Source organism: Cupressus sempervirens, chromosome 1 (assembly GCF_028749045.1).
Source record: "Cupressus sempervirens isolate cs-2001-9-10 chromosome 1, ASM2874904v1, whole genome shotgun sequence".
Classification (NCBI taxonomy): Eukaryota; Viridiplantae; Streptophyta; class Pinopsida; order Cupressales; family Cupressaceae; genus Cupressus; species Cupressus sempervirens.
The window spans coordinates 209,015,776-209,035,376 of NC_143118.1; positions in this window are offsets into that span (position 1 = coordinate 209,015,776).

Consider the following 19,601-nt stretch of genomic DNA (forward strand, 5'->3'; position numbering starts at 1 on the left):
AATTTTAAAATGCTTTCTTTATGTTTTGAAAAGCATTGGTCAGCTCACAACCCCATTTAATTTTAGAACCCTTCTCGAACATTTTGGAGATAGGTCTACTTACCTCAACAAAATCAATAAAAAACTTTCTCAAGAGGCTAATCAGTCCAAGGAAGTATTGAATGCCTTTTACATAATTAGGGTTATGAATTTTGTCAATGGCTTCTACTGTTTCAAGGTCTGTTCTCACTCTTTTTCAAACAAGATGCCCTAAGACCTTACCTTCAGTAGATCCAAAAGAACACTTCCTTGGATTCAAAAAATTACCACATTCTAAGGCTCTAGCAAAAAAAAATTCAAAATTCATATAATGATCATATTCTTTCCTTGAATATGTTGTTTGGTCATATTGATATACCACTAGGAACTAGTCAATATAATTTGCAAAGGCCACATCCATGGCTCTCTAGAAAGCAGTACTAGTATTGGTTAAACCAAATGGCATCCTACTATAAAAATATCTTCCACATGATATTGTAAATGAAATTTTATACTATTCAATTTCTCTTACCACCACCTTGTTATATCCAGAGAAACTATATCCAGCATGGACATTAACTCTGATCCAATAACCCTTTGCAACATAGCCTTCATATTAGGCAAGCCATGATTTTCCTTTAATGAAGATATATTCAAAATTATGAAGTTTATGCATAATCTTATATCTCTATTTTTCTTTCTAACATATAAAGGATTGGATTACTAGGAAGAATGCCTTTTTAGCTTGACAATTCTAGCATCCCTTAGCTTCATCATTTCCTCTTCCATTTTTGGTCCTAATGTTCAATTGATAAGACTTTTCTTATGCCCAAAAGGTTTAGCACCTTCCTTGTGGTTGATTTCATGTTGAAACTCATCCTTTCTATAGGCATTCAATTCATCATAGGACCAAGAAAATACATCCCTATATTTTCTTAACAATTTGATTAAGGCCTTTCTTACTGTAGGAGATAATCCTTTACCAATGTATACCTTTTTTGGTAAATCTTTAGTCCCAAGATTAATCTCCTATAACTCTTTAGTGTCATGCTCCTTAGTATTCAACTTATATCTATCATGATTATAAAAAATATTCTCTAATACCACTAATGCTTTAGGAATCTTTTTTATTTTTAATTGAACCAATTCTTTCCCAAAGATTATATCCTTACCTTCTATCATTTCAACCATAGCATCACAATCAATTTCTTGACCCCAAAATTGGTCTTCAAAATTTAAGAATCTCAAGATCTCTCTATCATCTTCAAAAACTTGCCATTTTTTAATGTTATTAGGGCTAAATGATCTAGTCTATACTTCTACTTTGACGCACTAGAAAATGTGATATCATCAGGCTTTAAAGCAATGTTTGATAAAATATTGATCATCTTTGTTGAAAATAATTGATCAATTATATATTGTCTTTGATGTTAGCCAAAATGACATATCTTTACCCATTAGTTTATGTTAAGCTCACTTGAGTGATGAAAACGATTTCCCATGTTTGTCAACCCCTCTAATGTTTGCCAAGTTTAGAAAATAGTGTCTACCTAGTTCACTTGGGCATAAAAGAGAAGTTCATAGAAGTTTAGTGTTAGCTGAGCTCACTCAGTTAACAAAGAAAAAGTTGGATGGAACTAGTATTAATTGATCTCACGCATTTACCAAAGGAAGTCTATGAAGTTGTAGTGTTAACCGAGTTCACTTGGTTAGAACACAAAAAATCAATTTTAAGTTGGATGAAACTAGTATTAATTGATCTCACTTAGTTACCAAAGGAAGTCTATGAAGTTGTAATATTAATCAAGTTCACTTGGTTAGAACCCAAAAAATCAATTTAGTGTTCTTCCATATTGAGTTTAATGGTTATTTTTGTCGGTTCCAGCTGACTGAAGAGATGAAGAATTATTGTTATAAATTATATCCAAGCTAACTTCACAATGTATATAATATAAGTATAAGTTAAGCTAACATTAATAATAAGATAAGCTAACATTAATAATAAGATAACCTTGGATGCTTTAGTGGGAGGGTTGACAACAGTTGAGCTAGATGAATATGATAATTATGTTTCTAGTTCTAGCAATATTGAGTATGCACTTGAAGCTAAGTTGTCACTCAAGAAGAAAGATGCAAAGTCTAAAGGAAAAAAATCTAAAAGTGAAGAGAAAGATAGTTCTAACAGCAATATTGAAGCCATTGAAGCCTTTCATGCAAGAAGATATCCCAAAGGAAAAGGAAAATACAAAGGTAAGATTCCTCTAATCTATTTTTCTTGTGAAGAAGTTAGTCACATGGCTACAAGGAATCCAAAAAAAGACATTGAAGAAAAGAAGAACATCAAGTAAAAAGTCAAGAAGGATTTCAAAAAATACAAGGACTACAAGGATAAATGTAAGAAATCTTGTTTAATGGATAAAAATTGTGATAATAGTGATGATGATTAAATGATTTATATTGTTGTAAAAGATGAATAAGATGATGAAGAGGACAAGATGAAACTTATTCCTCATGTTAGAAAAAGTGATACATGGATTATTAATAGTGGTTGTTCTCATCATATGATTGGTGATAAAACAACGTTTGAACATATGGAACACTATGATGGTGAGAGTGTAAAATTTAAAATGAATAAACCATGTTACATTAAACAAAAAGGTTGTATCTAACTAACAAATGAACTTAAATGTGCTAATTAGGGTGTTTTTTAGTGGTGAATATTCATAATTTTACAAATTTTAGAATTTTTTTGCTAGTAATTTGACTAATAATTTAAGATTTAACGCAACCTAAATTGCCACATTATTATTAAATTTAGTTCTAAAATGTTTGAAATTGCTTGATAATTTATTTTATTAAAAAATCTAAAATCAAAGGTTCATAGCAATATTCGATACATGATTAGATTTGATTCACCTAAATATTATATATTATCGAAGAAATTAAAATTTATTCATCAAAAATTATCATAATTAGTAGTTACTTTAGGGATATATTACCAATATTTAGTTTTCACTATTGATTTGAAATATAATGTAATTATCCTCATAATTTCCATGAGATAAAAACATGCTCAATTTTGATTTTTAATATTCCATCACAATTAGCAAACTTCCTATTATTATTGAGATTCGCCAATATTTTCTACTAAAAAATTATGATTCCAAAATAATCGCCAATGTAAATAATATTTAAAATAAAAGAATTGAGAGATTCGCTAATAAAAATAATTTAGTTTTTAAAAATAATGAAAGATTCTTCAATAATTTATATTTTTTTTTGGAAGGGGGTTTCTTAAAGTTTACTTGTATGGCATAGTTGGGAGGAGTTTCAAATTGCTTATTAGGTAGAAGCAATGAATCATAATCTACTAAGTGTAGTATAGTTAAATAACATTGGATTCAAGGTAGAATTAATGAATGGGAAGGCCAAACTACTAGATGGAAAAGGAAATATAGTTGGGTTCTGTAATCAAACATAAGGTAATCTATTCTACCTAGATCATAGTGAAAGTTCATATTTCATTTCTCAAGTAGAAGAAAGATAGTTATGGTATAAAAGATTGTGTCATGTGAACTTTGATAATCTAATCAAGATAATAAAAAATAAAAGAGTGAGAGGTATTCCTAGTCTAAGGAAACTTGACACAGGCATGTCCAAGAATTGTCAAATTGGTAATATGGGCAAGACAAGTTTCAAGAGAAAGAACTATAATTTTGAAGAAGTTTTGGAGTTGGTTAATACCTACCTTTTTGGACCTATTGGCATAGAGAGCTATAGTGGAGATACGTATTTTATTTTATTGGTTGATGATTATTCTAGCATGATGACAGTCATGTATTTGAAAGATAAGTCTTAAGCTTTTCAAAAGTCCAAGTGGCATCTAGCTAGAGTTGAGAAAGAAACATGAAAGAAACTAAACTGTTTAAGGTTAGATAGAGGAGGTGAATTCATTTCTAATGAATTTGATGAATTTTGCAATAGGAAATTAATCAAAAGATAAGTATTAGCCCTTTGTACACCTCACCAGAATGGTATAGTAGAAAGAAGTAATATATCAATCATGGATAGTGCAAGAACTCCAATAATAGAAAAGAAAATTGCAATCAAATACTAGAAAGAAGCAATGAGTACAATAGTTCATACCTTAAATAGAGTACATCTAAATAAAGACACAAACCAGACAACTTACAAACTATGGTATGGCTACAAACCTAATGTAAGTTACTTTGAAGTATATTCGCAGCAAATGTTATATTTTGAAGGAGACTCAGAAAGGTAAATTTGATGTTAAAAGTGATGAAGGAATATTCATAGGATACTCCAACAAAAGTAAAGTATACAAATGTTTGAATCTAACTACCCATAAGATCATAAAAAGTGCACATGTGAAGATTGATGAGTTTCCAAAAAAGGGAGAAGAAGAGAGAAACAAAGAACCTAGAGACTAGATAAGGTTTATTTACTTTAAACCTAATATATTTCCTAATCTAACTAGATGTCACTAGACTTCACCTCTTGAGTCATGAAAATCTCTAGAAGTACTTGAGTTGTAGCCAGTGCAAACTAAGTCATATTCTGAAGAACTCAAGTTGTAGTCAAATTCTACTAAGTTGTAGCCAATACAACCCAAGTCTAAAGGGCCCAAGTCATAGATAGTGGGACCCAAGCATGATACTAAAGATCATGGTGAGGCAAGTGAAACAAATTCTAAGTCAAAAGTGCATATATTAGCAAGTTATGCCAAAAGACATCATGCACCTAAGAAAATCATTGGAGACAACTCAGATTGTACAATGACAAGGAACAAATTGAAAGGTACATGTTTTCTTACTAAATTTGAACCTAGAATAGTTAAAGACGCTTTGGATAATAAAATTTGGATTGAAGAAATGAATGAAGAGATAGAAAAGATAGAAAGGAATAAAACCTAGACTCTTGTTCCTAGACCCAAGGATAAGAATATAATTCAGACAAAGTGGGTGTTCATAACTATGCTAAATGAAGAGGGTGAAGTTTCATGAAACAAAGGAACATTAGTATGAAATGTTTTTTCTCAAGTGTTAGGTATTAATTGTAGTGAAACTTTTGCTCCTATTTCAAGATTAGAAGGTGTTAGGACCTTATGTTGTTGGTTCAAGGACACCTATTCAAGTTACGATAAAACCACTCAAATGTATAAAAATAGAGTAGATATGATATAATTTAAGTCTTAAAGTAATTTTAATCATATTTCAAGGTTCTATGAAAATTTTTAAGTCATTTGGATAATAATTGTAAAACTTGTTTGTAAAAGTTCCCAAAATTGTAATGACAACTTTTACAACTTGGTGACAACATTCTAAAAGTTGGTTTAAATTTGTTAGTGGGTAGTTTTGTGTTAGTTAGAGAGTTTAATGTGCTTCCAAATTATATATATATTGTCTCCAAAACATGAAATTGTAAGTTGGAGTTGGAGGAAGGATTTGGAATGGAAGAAAATTCATTCTGATGTTGTATATTTCAGTTTGTTGGTTATTTTTTCCTTCAATTTATCTGATGTTTTGATTGACACAAATGTATTCTGAATGATACAAACCTGAAAATTATATTTTGGAAAGTTATGTGAGTTATATTTTATTTTATTTTATTTTTGATTATTTTCATTACAGTTGAAAGAAGGTATGGCCATTTTTGTGAAGACTAGTTAGATTCTGCCAAAATATGAACAGTTTTGAGGAAATTGCAATAACTTATATTTCCTTTTCTGGATTTGGTTATAACTTGGAGAAAATGTTGGTAAATCACTTTTATTGAGTCTCAAAATAAGTATTGGTTTCATTCTTTCATCTATATAAGTTATTAATGATTTGTTCATGGTTTTAAATTCCATCTTAGTTGAGAAATTGTTATTAAAAGATATGAGATTCTTGCATCCATTTGATTGGTTGGAAAAGATTATAAATGCGAATCCATGCCTATAATTTCAAAGTTTTGTGGAATTTGCATATACCACACTTTTATTGTTCTCTCTACACCAGTTGTAAATAAAGGATTTAAAGTGTATCACATGGATGTGAAATTTGCATTCTTGAATGGAATTCTAGAAGAAAATGTCTACATAGAGAAACCTAAAGGATTTGTAGATCCTAGAAAAAAGGATATGGTTTCTATACTACACAAAGAATTATATGGTCTCAAACAAGCTCCCATATCTTGTTATGAAATACTTTATAATTATTTGATGAAGATTGGTTTTCAAAGAAAAAATGATAAATGCAATGTATACATCAAAGAAGGACCAAATAAGAAGATTATGTTGGTAGAAATCTTTGTCAATGATACATTTTTTACTGGAAATGATCATTTGTGCAAATCAATTTTAGAGGAAATGAGTAAGGAATTTGATGTTTGGAGAAATTAAATTCTTTGTTGGCTTGTAGATTCAATAGAAGAAAGATGCTATCTACATTACTTTATCTAAGCATATCGAGGAGATACTGAAGAATTTTGGAATAGAGGATTCAAGACCACTTGGAACACCTATATCTATTAGACATAAAATTTTCAAAATGATGATTCCAAGGAGGTAGATTAGACTACATATAAATCTATGATTGGAAAACATCAACATGGAGTACATACCAGGCGTGATATTGCTCTTGTAGTTAGTATTGTGGCAAGAGTTTCAAAAAATCATAAAGAAAACCATATGATGGAAATAAAGAGAATGATGAGGTATATGAAGGGTATTGAAGATTATGAATTATGGTGCCAGAAAGGAAGAAAATTATATTTGAAAGCCTTTATTGATGCAGATTAGGTAGGAAGTATTGATGACGGGAAGAGAACCAATGGTGGAGAATTGTTTCTTGGTAAGACACTAGCATATTGGACAAGTAATGAGTAGAATTGCATCTCTCAATTTACAATAGAGGAAGAGTATGTTGCAACAATAGTCATTTGTTCCAATATGGTTTGGTTAAAACAATTATTTGCAGGTATGAAGGTAGAAATCAAGGATCCAATAGTTATCTTTTGTTTTAACACTAGTGTAATCAATATATCAAAGAATCATGTGATGTATAACAAGACCAAGAATATTGCAATAAAATATCATTTTTTGAGAGAATTGGTGGAAGACAAAGAGGTGAGATTGGAATATGTTAATACTAAAGAAAAAATTGTAGACATATTCACCAAGACATTACCTAAGGATGAAAATTTTGTATCAAAGAGGTAAGCTAGGGGTTATTCCCCTTTTTGAAGCTCACAAAACAACATTTAGTGATGCATCAACTGAGTATTGTTGAAGATCAATCAAATTGATTGAGTAAGGAAAGGGCATATTGCATATGAATTTTTACATTAGGTATATTGAAATTCACTAAATATTATCTTTGGCATAAGATATCACTGAAGGAGAAGTATTTTTTCATATGAAGTTTATTGTCATATCATAGAAAACTTGTAAAGAAAGAGTTTTCTAGATTAGAGATTTTTTTCTAAATGTTTGAAGCTATCAAAGAGGAAGATTTTGATGAAGAATAAACTTGGAGAGTTTTTTGTAGATGGAGAAATTGAAGTTAGAGGAAGTTCACACTAATAGAGGGAGTTCTGGTGGATGAGAATCAAAATTAAACTAAGGATATTATTCTTACTTTTACTTTTTTGTCCAATTTCATTATATTATAACATGTTGTATTTCCATCAATGCCAAAGAGGGATATTATTGAAAACAATTGATCAATTGTATATTGTCTTTGATGTTACAAAAAATGTCATATCTTTACTAGTTAATGTATGTTGAGCTCACTTGAGCGATAAAGAAAGTTTCCTATGTTTGCCAAGCATTCTAGTGTTTACCAACTTTAGAAGATAGTGTCTACTAATCTTACTTAGGCATCGAAGAGAAGTTCATAGAAATTTAGTGTTAACTAAGCTCATTCGATTAACAAAGGAAAATTTTGATGGAACCAACATTAACCAAGATTTCTTAGTTAAAATAGAAAGTCTACAAAGTTTTAGTGTTAACCAAGTTCACTTGGTTAACATAGGAAAATTAGTTCAATGTTAGTGTATATCGAGCGAGGTTGGCTAAAAAAGGATTTTCTTGTTTTGGTATATTGAGTTTAATGGTTTTGTTTGTTGGTTCCAACCAACTAAAGAGATGAAAAATTACTTTTATAAGTTATATTCAAGACAACTTGACAATGTATATGATATAATTATAAGTTCAAGTTGAGGATTGAATGTGTAAGAATGTGTGGAAGATAAGAAGATTTTTACAGGATACAAATTGGAAGGATAAGAAAAATATCCTTGTTGGGTAGAACATATTAATTCACTTAGGAAGGATTAAGTATTCGAGCCAAAATTGGGATCTAAAATCAGAAATATAGTTGCATCAACAATTAGGTCATTTTATTGTTACTCTCTAACCATTATAGTAGTATATAAAATCTCTTAACATAGTTATCATAATAGCTATTTTCCAAATCCTCTAACAAGGTGGCATTTCTAGATTGAAGTGTCTAAAGACCTCCAACAAGGCCACTCCTAATAGGATGATTAAATATTGTAACAAGATCACACATAACCATGTGTTTTGTAACCTTTAATAGGGTTGGCTCCTAATATGGTTCACTTTAGAAGAGAGAAAAATGGTAACTACTCACAATTGGTGATTTTTTCCAAATTGGGTTTTCACATTAAATTTTAGTGTCACGTATTTTCATACTATTTCCTTTGTGTGTATTAAACTAAGTTAATTAAGGTTAATGGCACTTATATCTTAAGATCTGAATGTTCATTATTTTTTGAGTAACAATTGTTATTATAGTACTTTCCAAGTTACAACATATTGTTAGTGTTAACCATGTGCTAGTGTGTTAACTGAGTGACAATAGTTTCAATAGAGTTTATGTTTTGTACTGACATCTAAGGGATCTAGGATTTTTCTTTTAGTAACTAATTCACCTTTCCCATCTCAATTACTCATATATTTCCAACAATGTTGTTGTTACCTATTTTCACCCGAGATATCCCAAACATATCAAAAATTTCTATCATGTCCCATTCAACATTCCTATACTACCTTAACTTTTTGTTCTTGGAGACATAGACATATTTCACTTGAGTGACAACAAATTCAGAGTCTACAATTATATTTAAATATTTAATTCCATGTTTATATGATAATCTCAATCCTAAAAACAAAGATTTATATTCTGCGATATTATTTGTACATGAGAAACTCAAAGTGAAAGAAAATTTAAAAGTAACTCCATTAGGAGATATAAAAATAATACCTTCTCTAGGTCCATTCTAGCAGCATGCTCCCTTAAAATACATCATTCACAAGTCTCCTTTGTCTAATTTGAAATCAACTTATGTTTCAATAATTGATTCACTATATTTTTTTCTCCTAAACAAGGACATCATCCTTGAATGAGTTAATATCAGTGTCCACAAAACATGTCATCTCATCATCAACACTTTTCTCAATCATAAATTCTCTTTGGTTCTCTATTAGTTTTAACTAGCTTGTCATCAATTTGAAATGTTGCATGAGATGGATCATATTGAAGGCTTCCACCTATTGTCACACTCCATTTTCTAGACAGAAATGTATGGAATGTCCATAACTAAGACATTCATGGTCAATTCTTTATTAGGATAAGTAGAAAAACTATAAGGAAATGCACTAATTGTCCCTATGATAGGAAATTCTCTTTGATCAATAACACAACATCTACCTTAAGTAGTTTCTACCTTTAATCCCAATTTTTCCATAATCTCAAAAGGCATTACTATATTTGATGCACTAGAGTCTGTCATACAATTTTTAAATTTCTTTCTATTTACAATAATGCTTTAGAAAAATGGATCTATATTTACCATGTACTCATTCACTAAAGCATCCAAGTACATAGGTGGGATTTAAGATACAACACCCTCTATTTCTATTGGTTCATTATTTTCTTTAGATGATTCACTTGAATTACAATTAAGGTTAAAATTCTCTCTAAAAACCCTAACCCATGTCAATGCATTATCTTTATGTTTTAGGATTCTTAACAATTCTAAGATTCGAACCTTTACTATAATCTATGATAGCATAGATACGTTATCAATAGGAGAGATTTGAGGAGTTTCTATTTGCATACCTTTTGTCTCCCTTCATTTCTCAGATATAATGGCAACACCATGATTCTTCTACTCTTTAATATCAGTAGTTGCATTAGATAATTTTTCATACTTTTTCCTATCCTTATTTTGAGTCTTGGGAATTTTGGAAGTATCTACATTCTTCTTGCTCACATTCTTGATCTTAATATCATAACCATATTTAGTTTTATTTGCCTTATCCTCCTTAGGATCTATTTTCTTGAAAAAAAAATAGTCTCTTTACCACCATATTTCTAGATATCATATCTCTTGTCTACACTTGTGCAATCATATTAGAAGTGATCTCATAAATTTCCTCCTTAGTAGGTGTTCTCAAAACTACTTCATCTTTTGAGGAAGTCATATTGCAGGTTACATCATTTTCTTCATCCTCATCTAAGAAGACCTGCTAATGTATAGTGTCATGGATCTACCTTGTAATGTATACATCATTATCATCATCATCATAATCAGACACATCATCATAAAATGATTTAACCATATTACAAACTATATAAACATTATTATCTTGTTGGTCAACATGCTCATCATTTTCACTCTTAGAATTGGAAAAGGATATTACAAAAAAGAAATGGTCTAATGAATTGGGTAACTAAAAAAGGCTCTTTGTATAGTATTAGGGGTGAATTTCTCATTTTTATTTTTCGTAAGATAAAGAATAGGTTTTTCATCTTTCTATTATGTATTATAGGGATAATTATGAGGCCTAATTTTTCTATTTTAATTCTCCTACAATTGAGGTTTATTTGTGGGTGGAAATTTTGTTGTAAATATAAGAGAAGTAACTAAGAGGGGAGGGGTGAATCAGTTACCACTGAAATAAATCCCAATCCCTTAGATGTCAGTACAAAATAAAACACTAAAAATTGAAAACTATTGATGGTCGACAAATAAAGAAAATACTATAACTTGATAAACACTAGGTTTTCCTAGTAAACATTAACATGCAGAACTTTAGATATTATATGTGATTAAGATTACTTTAAATTAGTTACAATAAACATAAAATAAATAGCATCAACACATTTGAGACCAAGATTTAATGTGGAAACCCAATTTGGGAAAAACCACCAATTGCAACTAGTTACTATTTTTCACTCTTATGAAGTAAGCCCTATTAGGATCCAACCCTATTAAAGGTTACAAAACACACTATTAGGTGTGACCTTGTTAGAAGATTTAATCACCCTATTAGGAGTGGCTTTGTCAGAGGTCTTGAGACAATTTAATAGAACTGTCACCTTGTTAGAGGATTGACAAATAGCTATTAAGCCAACTTTGTTAAGAGATTTAGATCACTGCTACAATGGTTAGAGAGTAACAATGAGATGATATGATTTGAATAGAAACTTGGTTAACATTGCAAACTCGCAAAAATCCTTTGGTAACTGACTGAGCTTAGTTAGCATTGATTCCATCCAACTTTCCTTCATTAACCAAGTGAGCTTGGTTAACACTCATCTTCATTAGACTTTCCTTTGGTGCCTCAATGAACTCAATAGAAACTACCTTTTGAACTTGGAAAACACATGAATGCTCTGTAGACATAGAAAACAATCTTCACTACCCAAGTGAGATCAGCATACACTAACTAAAACTAATATGAAATTTTTGTAACATCAAAGAAAACACACAATTAATCAATTATATCCAACAATCTCCCTTTTTGGCATTGATGGTAACACAACATGTCATAGCACAATAAAGTTTTCAAAAATAAGAAACATATCCTTAGTTTTATTCTAATTATCATCCATGAGAACTCTCTCTATCAATGTGAACTCTTTCCTATCTACAAATTTCTCCCTCTTACAGAAATTTCTTATGAGATATAATAGTATAACTTCTCCCTCTTTGACAACACATGTGAATGATAATAATTTTGTTATTATCATTGTACCTCAAGTACCAATTCATTTGCAATATGCCCTTGTTAATTTTGGATCAATTGATTGATTTTAAATATAGTCTAGTTGATGCATCACTAAACTTTATTTAGTGAGCTTTAGATAAGGGAATGACCCCTAGGTTACCTCTTAGATACAAAAATGAATCCTTAGGTAATGGCTTCGTGAATATGTCTACAATCTGTTCTTTTGTATTAACATATTCTAATCTGACTTCTTTACCTTGCACCAGTTCTCTTAAGAAGTGATATTTTATAGCAATGTGTTTTGTCTTGGAATGCATCACTGGGTTCTTTGATATATTGATTGCACCGGTGTTATCACAGTATATGACAACTAGATCCTTGATCTCTATCTTCATACCTGCCAACAATTGTTTGAACCCAACAATATTTGAACAATTAACTGCTACTACCACATATTCTACCTCAGTTGTGGATTGAGATGTACAATTTTTCTTCTTGCTTGTCCAAGATACTAGTCTTTTACCAAGAAAGAATGCTTCACCACTAGTGTTTTTTCTTTCATCAATACTTCCTGCCCAATCAACATCAGTAAATAATTTCAAGTTCAAATTACCTCCATGTTTGTACCATAACCCATAATATTTAGTACCTTTCAGATATCTCATGATTATCTTGATTTCCATCATATAATTTTCTCTGGGATTAGCTATGAATCTTGCCACCATACTAACTGCTAATTCAATATCAAGCCTTGTATGCACTACATATTGCATTTTTCTAATAATATATCTATATGTGGTCCAATCTACTACCTTGAAATCATCATTTTCTAAAAGCTTATGTCTAGTAGACATAGGGGTTCCAAAAAGTTTTGAATCTTCCATTCCAAACTTCTTCATTATCCCTTTGATGTATTTGGATTGATTGATGTAGATTGAATCTTTGTTTTGTTGTATCTACAACTCAGCAAAGAATTTTATCTCTACACATAGACATTTCAAATTCTTTACTCATTTCTTCTTAAAATCCCTTGCATAAATCATCATTTCCTATTAATAAAGTATCATCTACAAACATTTATCATTTGTTCTTTGAAAGCCATTTTTTACCAATTAGTTATGTAGTTTATCATGCCAAGCTCTGGGAGCTTGCTTGAGCCTATATAATTCTTTGTCTAATTTACAGACCATTTCTCTTTTGCCAGGATCTACAAAACCTTCTAGTTTTTTAATATAGACTTCCTCATCAAGAATTCAATTCAAGAATGCAGATTTAATGTCCATTTGATACAATTTAAATCCTCTATGTGCTACATATGCTAGAAAAGTTCTAACACCTTCTAATCTTGCAATAGGAGAAAAATCCTTACCATAATCAATACCTTCTTCTTGGGAATAACCTTTACATACCAATCTTTCTTTGTTTCTTGAAACTTCTTCACTGTCATTCAACTTATTTCTAAACACCCATTTTGTGCCAATTACATTTTTATCCTTGGGTCTAGGAACAAGAGTCCAAGTTTTATTCTTCTCAATCTATTCAATTTCTTCATTTATTTCCTTAACCCAACTTTCATTGTCCAATTCATCTTTAACATTTCTAGGTTCAAATTCATCACGTAAACATGTACCTTTCAATTTACTTCTTGTCATTATTCCATCATATTTGTCTCCAATGATCTGATCAGCTGCATGATGCCTTCTAACATATCTTGCTAACACAAGAACCTTGGATAATGAATGGCTTTCACTGATTTCATCATGAACTTCAATGTTAGGCTTGGGTCCTACTATTTGTGACTTGGGTCCATTAGACTCAATTTGAACTAGCTTGGTAGCCTCTGATTATGAGTTGGGTCCTCCAGACTATGACTCGGTTTGCACTATATGCAACTTAGTAGCTAATGAAGATTTTGAGGATTCAAGAGGTGAAGTCTTATTTCCTTTAGATGTTATTAGTAAAGTATTAGGTTCATAATAAAAAAGTCTTTTGTAATCCTCTAGCTCTTTGATGCTTTCTTCTTCACTCTTTTTTGCAAACTTGTCAATTTTCACATGTGTACTTTCTATGATTTATGAGTAGATAGATTCAAACATCTATATGCTTTACTTTTACAAGACTATCCTAAAAATATGTCTTCATCACCTTTTACATCAAATTTTACTTTTCTAGATTCTTTCAAGATATAAAATTTGCTACCAAATACCTTGAAATAACTTACATTAGTTTTGTAGGCATACCATATCTCATTAGGTGTTTGGATTGAGTATTTCTTTGACTATACTTTATTCAAAGTATGGACTATAGTGCTGATAGCTTCCTTCCAATATTTGAGATTAACATTCTTTTCAATCATCAGGGTTCTTGCACAATCCATGATAGATTCATTTCTTCTTTTAGTTATACCATTTTGTTGTGGTGTACCAAGAGCTGATACTTGCCTTTTGATTTCTCTTTCAATATAGAAATTAATGAATTCATTGGTGATGAATTCACCACCTCTATCTCATCTTAAACATTTTAAACTTTTTCTAGTTTATTTTTCTCCTCTTGCTAGATACCACTTGCATTTTTGAAAGGCTACAATTTTTTCTTCTAAGTACATTGCAGTCATCATTCTAGAATAACCATCAACAAATAGTATAAAAAAAATTTCTACACTATAGCTTTCTATTCTAATAGGTCCACATAAATCTGTATGCACAATTTCTAAAACATCTTTTGATTGATAGTCTTTGCTTTTGAAACTAGTCAATCTCATCTTACCAATTTGGCAATTCTTGCATAGACCCATATCATGTTTCCTCAAACTAGGAAGACCTCTTACTCTTTTATGTTTTCTTATCTTAACTAGATTATCAAAGTTTACATGACATAGCCTTTTGTGCCATAACCATCTTTCCTAAATTTTGAGAATAAAACATGAACATTCACTAAGATCAAGATAAAATAAATTATCTTTTGTTTTCTTGCTAGATCCAACCATATTTCTGTTTCCATCTAGTAGTTTGGCCTTTCCCTTCATGAATTCTACCTTCAGTCCAATGTTGTTCAACTATGCCACGCTTAGTAGATTATTCTTTAGTCCTTCAACCCTATAAGCATTGTCACATATAAGTTCTTTGGTCAATAAGATACATCATTTTACTTTTATGTTACAAGGTTCATTATTTCCAAATCTTACACTACCTCCATCATAAGGTTCCGTATTCTCAAATTTTATTTTATCTCCAATCATATAATGTGAGTGGCCACTGTACATAATCCATGTATCATTTTTGCTAACATGAGAGATAAGCGCTAGTTTATCTCCATCATCAAATTCATCTTTCACATCAATATATACCATTTCATCTTCACTATTATTAAAATATTTAGCCATAAAAAAGATTTCTTACCTTTTTCCTTATGGTTGTTGTAGTTTTTGAAATTCTTCTTGCCTTTTTGTTTATTGTTTTTCTTTTCACGTTTGTTTTCTCTGTTTGGACACGTGGAAGCAATGTGACCAACTTATTCACAAGAAAAGCATATAAGAGAAATTTTTCCTTTATACATTCCTCTGCCTTTGCAATATTTTATTGTAAGTAGGGTATAAATAACCTCAAGATCACTATTTGAGCTTTCTTCTGATGTTTCATCTTCTTCACTTCTTGATGGAATAGACTTTGATTTCTTTCCCTTTTCTTTGAGTGAGTGTTTAGCTTTAAATACAAATTCAATATTCTTTGAAATAGGAACATAGTTATCCATTGGATACAATTGTTCAATTGTGTGTTGTCTTTGATGTTACACAAATCTAATAGTAGTTATTACAAAAAGTCTACCGAGCTCAATTGGTTAGCAAAGAAAACTATAGTTTCTACTGAGCTCATTAGGGTGTCAAAGGTTTCTGTGGTAGATGTCAATTTCTACTAAGCTCACTCAGGCAATAAGGGTTTCTATGGTAGAAATGAGTTTTTATCGATCTCACAAGATCAGCAAAGGAAATTCAGTGCTTATCGAGTTCACTCAATCTCCAAAAGATTTTGTAGAGTTCTCAGTGTTTACTGAGTCTTAGTTGGTTAACATTGAAAATCATTTATGGAATAGTGTTTACCAAGCTCGGTTGGCCAATGAAGGATTTCATTATTTTGGAAAACAAAGTTTAATTGTTTCATGTAATGAATTTAGGCCACTAATGTAATGATTATTGGTAATTGTAACTTGTAAATGAGCCAACTCGATAATTTGTAAGGTATGAATAAAAGGTCAAGTTGTGAATTCAAAAGTATTGATGAGTGTAATGAGTGAGCATGCAAGTGTGAAGAGGAAAGTGTGAGCAAATTTTGAAAAATGATCAGATATCCTTGTGGAGCAGTAAAGTTGTATTTGAACAGAGAGGATCTAGTGAAGTAGAACAAACATCTTTATCAGTAAATTTAGTTGCATCTCATTCAGGTCAACTCATTGTTACTTTCTCACAATTGTAGCAGAGATTTCTAAATCTCTTAACACAGTTGGTCTCATGACTATTTTGTAAACCCTCTAACAAGGTGAACAGTTCTGTTGAATTATTCTAAAGTCCTCTAGCAAAGTCACTCCTAGCAAGGTGATTAAATCCTTTAACAAGGTTACACATAACAATGTGTTTTGTAACCTTTAATAGGGTTGGCTCCTAATAGGGCTCACTTTAGAAGAGTGAAAATCGGTAGCTAGTTACTCAGTGGTTTTTCCCATATTGGGTTTCCATGTTAAATCTGGTGTCTCCTGTGTTCATGTTATTTATTTATGCATGCATGTTAAATCTTTGTGAATGTTTAAAGATCAATAATTGATTTATCTACTGAGTTACAATTTTTTTTTTTGTGGCTACCAACTTACATTAGTAACTAGTTTTTAAGAAATCTAAGGGAGCTATAGATTTATTTTTGTGGTAACTAATTCACCACCCCCACCCACCCCCCCCCCCCCCCAGCTCTTAGTTACTCCATCTACCAACAATTGGTATCAAAACTTTTGGTGCTTGTAGGAAGGATTTTAAGGATCTACGCTAAAGATTAGGATGTCTTACAAGAGGGAAATTCCAAGACTTAACAGGGATAACTTTTTAGCATGGAAAAGTCTCATAAGACTCCATCTAGCATCCATTGGAGATACATGATTGAAATATCTTGATGAAGAATATATGACTCCTTCTAGTACACCATCTATCAATGACATTGCTAAGAACAAGACTCATAACACCATGATGATAGACATTGCATCAGCCCTAAGCTATGAAGAATTTGATGATATTCAAGACTGCAAAAATGCCTTTGCTATGTTGAACAAGCTGAAAGATATCTATAGAGGTGATGATAATGTGAGAAGATTCAAAGAAAAAATTCTAAGAGGATAAATTTGATCAGATGAGGATGAGAGAGGATGAGAACATTGCTAAATATGTTCAAAGAGTCAAAGAAAGTGTCAGTGCAATCAAAGCTTTTGGAGGAGATATCAAAGAGGAAACAGTTGTAAGTAAAGTTCTTAGAACATTGTTTTCCATTTATGCAATTAGAGTTTCTACAATTAAAGAAGGAAGATGTGAAACAAATCATAAGATAAATTGGAAGGCCATAGTAGGAAGATAGATTGCATTTGAGCAAGATAACTATGACAATTATGCTCCAGCTTCCAAGAACATTGAATCAACATTTGAAGCCAAGCTTTCACTCAAAGAAAATTGCAAGAAGATAAAGGAATCTCAATCAAAAAGTGAAGAATAACTAGAATAGATTTTTGGCAATGATCTTGAGGTTGTTGAAGCTCTACTAGCAAGGAAATATTCTAGAGGCAAAGGAAAATACAAAGGAAAGTTCCCTTTGATCTATTTTTCATGTAAGAAAATTGGTCATATTGCTGCTAGGTGCCCAAACAAGAAAAAAAAGGATGAGAAGAAAGGTCACAAGTGCAATGGAAAGAAAGACACCAAATCATTCAAGGACAAAGGTAAGAAAACATGTTTCATGGCTAAAGATTCTAAGGATTCTGACAATAGTGAAGATGAGATTGTTTACATTGCTATGAAAGATGAATCTAATAATGACGAGGAGGATAAAATGACACTTATTTCTCATGTAAGAAAAAAATGATACATGGATTATAGACATTGGTTTCTCTAATCATATGACTCGTGATAAAATAATGTTTGAACATTTTGAAGGCTATGATGGTGGTAGTGTGAGGTTTGGTAATAATAAAGCTATTAGGTTGAAGGATTAAAACACAATCTATTGAGTGTCGCACAACTAATCAATATTGGATTCAAAGTGGAATTCATGCATGGAAAAGAAAGATTGTTGGATGAAAAAGGCAAGTTGATTGGATCAGGCATACAAACAAAAGGTAACTTGTTCTATCTTGAACTTGGTGAATGTTCATGTTTTATTGCTCAAGTTGAAGAAAGTTGGTTATGAAATAGAAAGTTTTGTCTTGTGAATTTTGATAACCTGGTGAAAATAAGAAAATTTAGGAAAGTAAGAGGCATTCCTAGTATAAAGAAACATGATGTTGATCTAAGCAAGAATTGTTAGATTGGTAAGATGGGAAAGACTAGCTTTAAAAATAAAAATTATTAGTTTGAATTTTTTTTGCAAATTGTGCATACTAATTTGTGTGAACCTATTAGAATTGAGAGTTATACTGGAGAAAAGCTCTTCATTATTTTTGTTGATGATTACTCTAGAATGATGATTGTCATGTATCTATGAGAGAAATTGCAAGTATTTGAGAAGTTGAAATGGTATTTGGCCAAAGTAGAGAAGGAAATAGGGAAAAGACTAAAATGCTTGAGGTTAGACAGAGGTAGTGAATTCATTTCCCATGAATTCAATCACTTTTGCATTGAAAGGGGAATCAAAAGATAGGTATCAACTCTTAGAACTCCCAAGAAGAATTGAATAGTTGAAAGGAGGAACAGATCTATCATGGACTATGCAAGAACTCTAACAATTGAAAAGAACATTGCTATAAAATATTGGAAGGAATCTATTAGCACTATAGTTCATACCTTGAACTAAGTACAATTGAAGAAGGACTCATTAAAAGCCCCCTATGAGTGATGGTATGGCTATAAACCTAATGTAAGTTACCTAAAAGTATTTGGAAGTAAATGTTACATTTTGAAAGAATATAGGAAAGGAAAATTTTATGTGAAGGGTGATGAAGGCATATTTTTGGGATATTCTTGCAAGAGTAAGGCATATAGATGTTTGAATTTCTATACTCACAAAGTCATAGAAGGTGCACCTATGAAAGTTGATGAGTTTGCAAAAAGAACTTAAGAAGAAAGAAAAAAGGAAGTAGAAGATTATAGGAGATTTTTTTTTATTCAACCGAATACAGTGCTAGACACATCTATCAATCAGGAAACTTCTACTCTTGAGTCTTCAGTCATCAAGTTGCAAGAAGTTCAAACTGAGTTGAAGGAACCTGAGTCACATTTAGACACTACCAAGCCAATGCCTACCGAGTTTGAACAAACTGAGAAATAGTTAGAATAGCCAGAACCAAAAATTGAAAC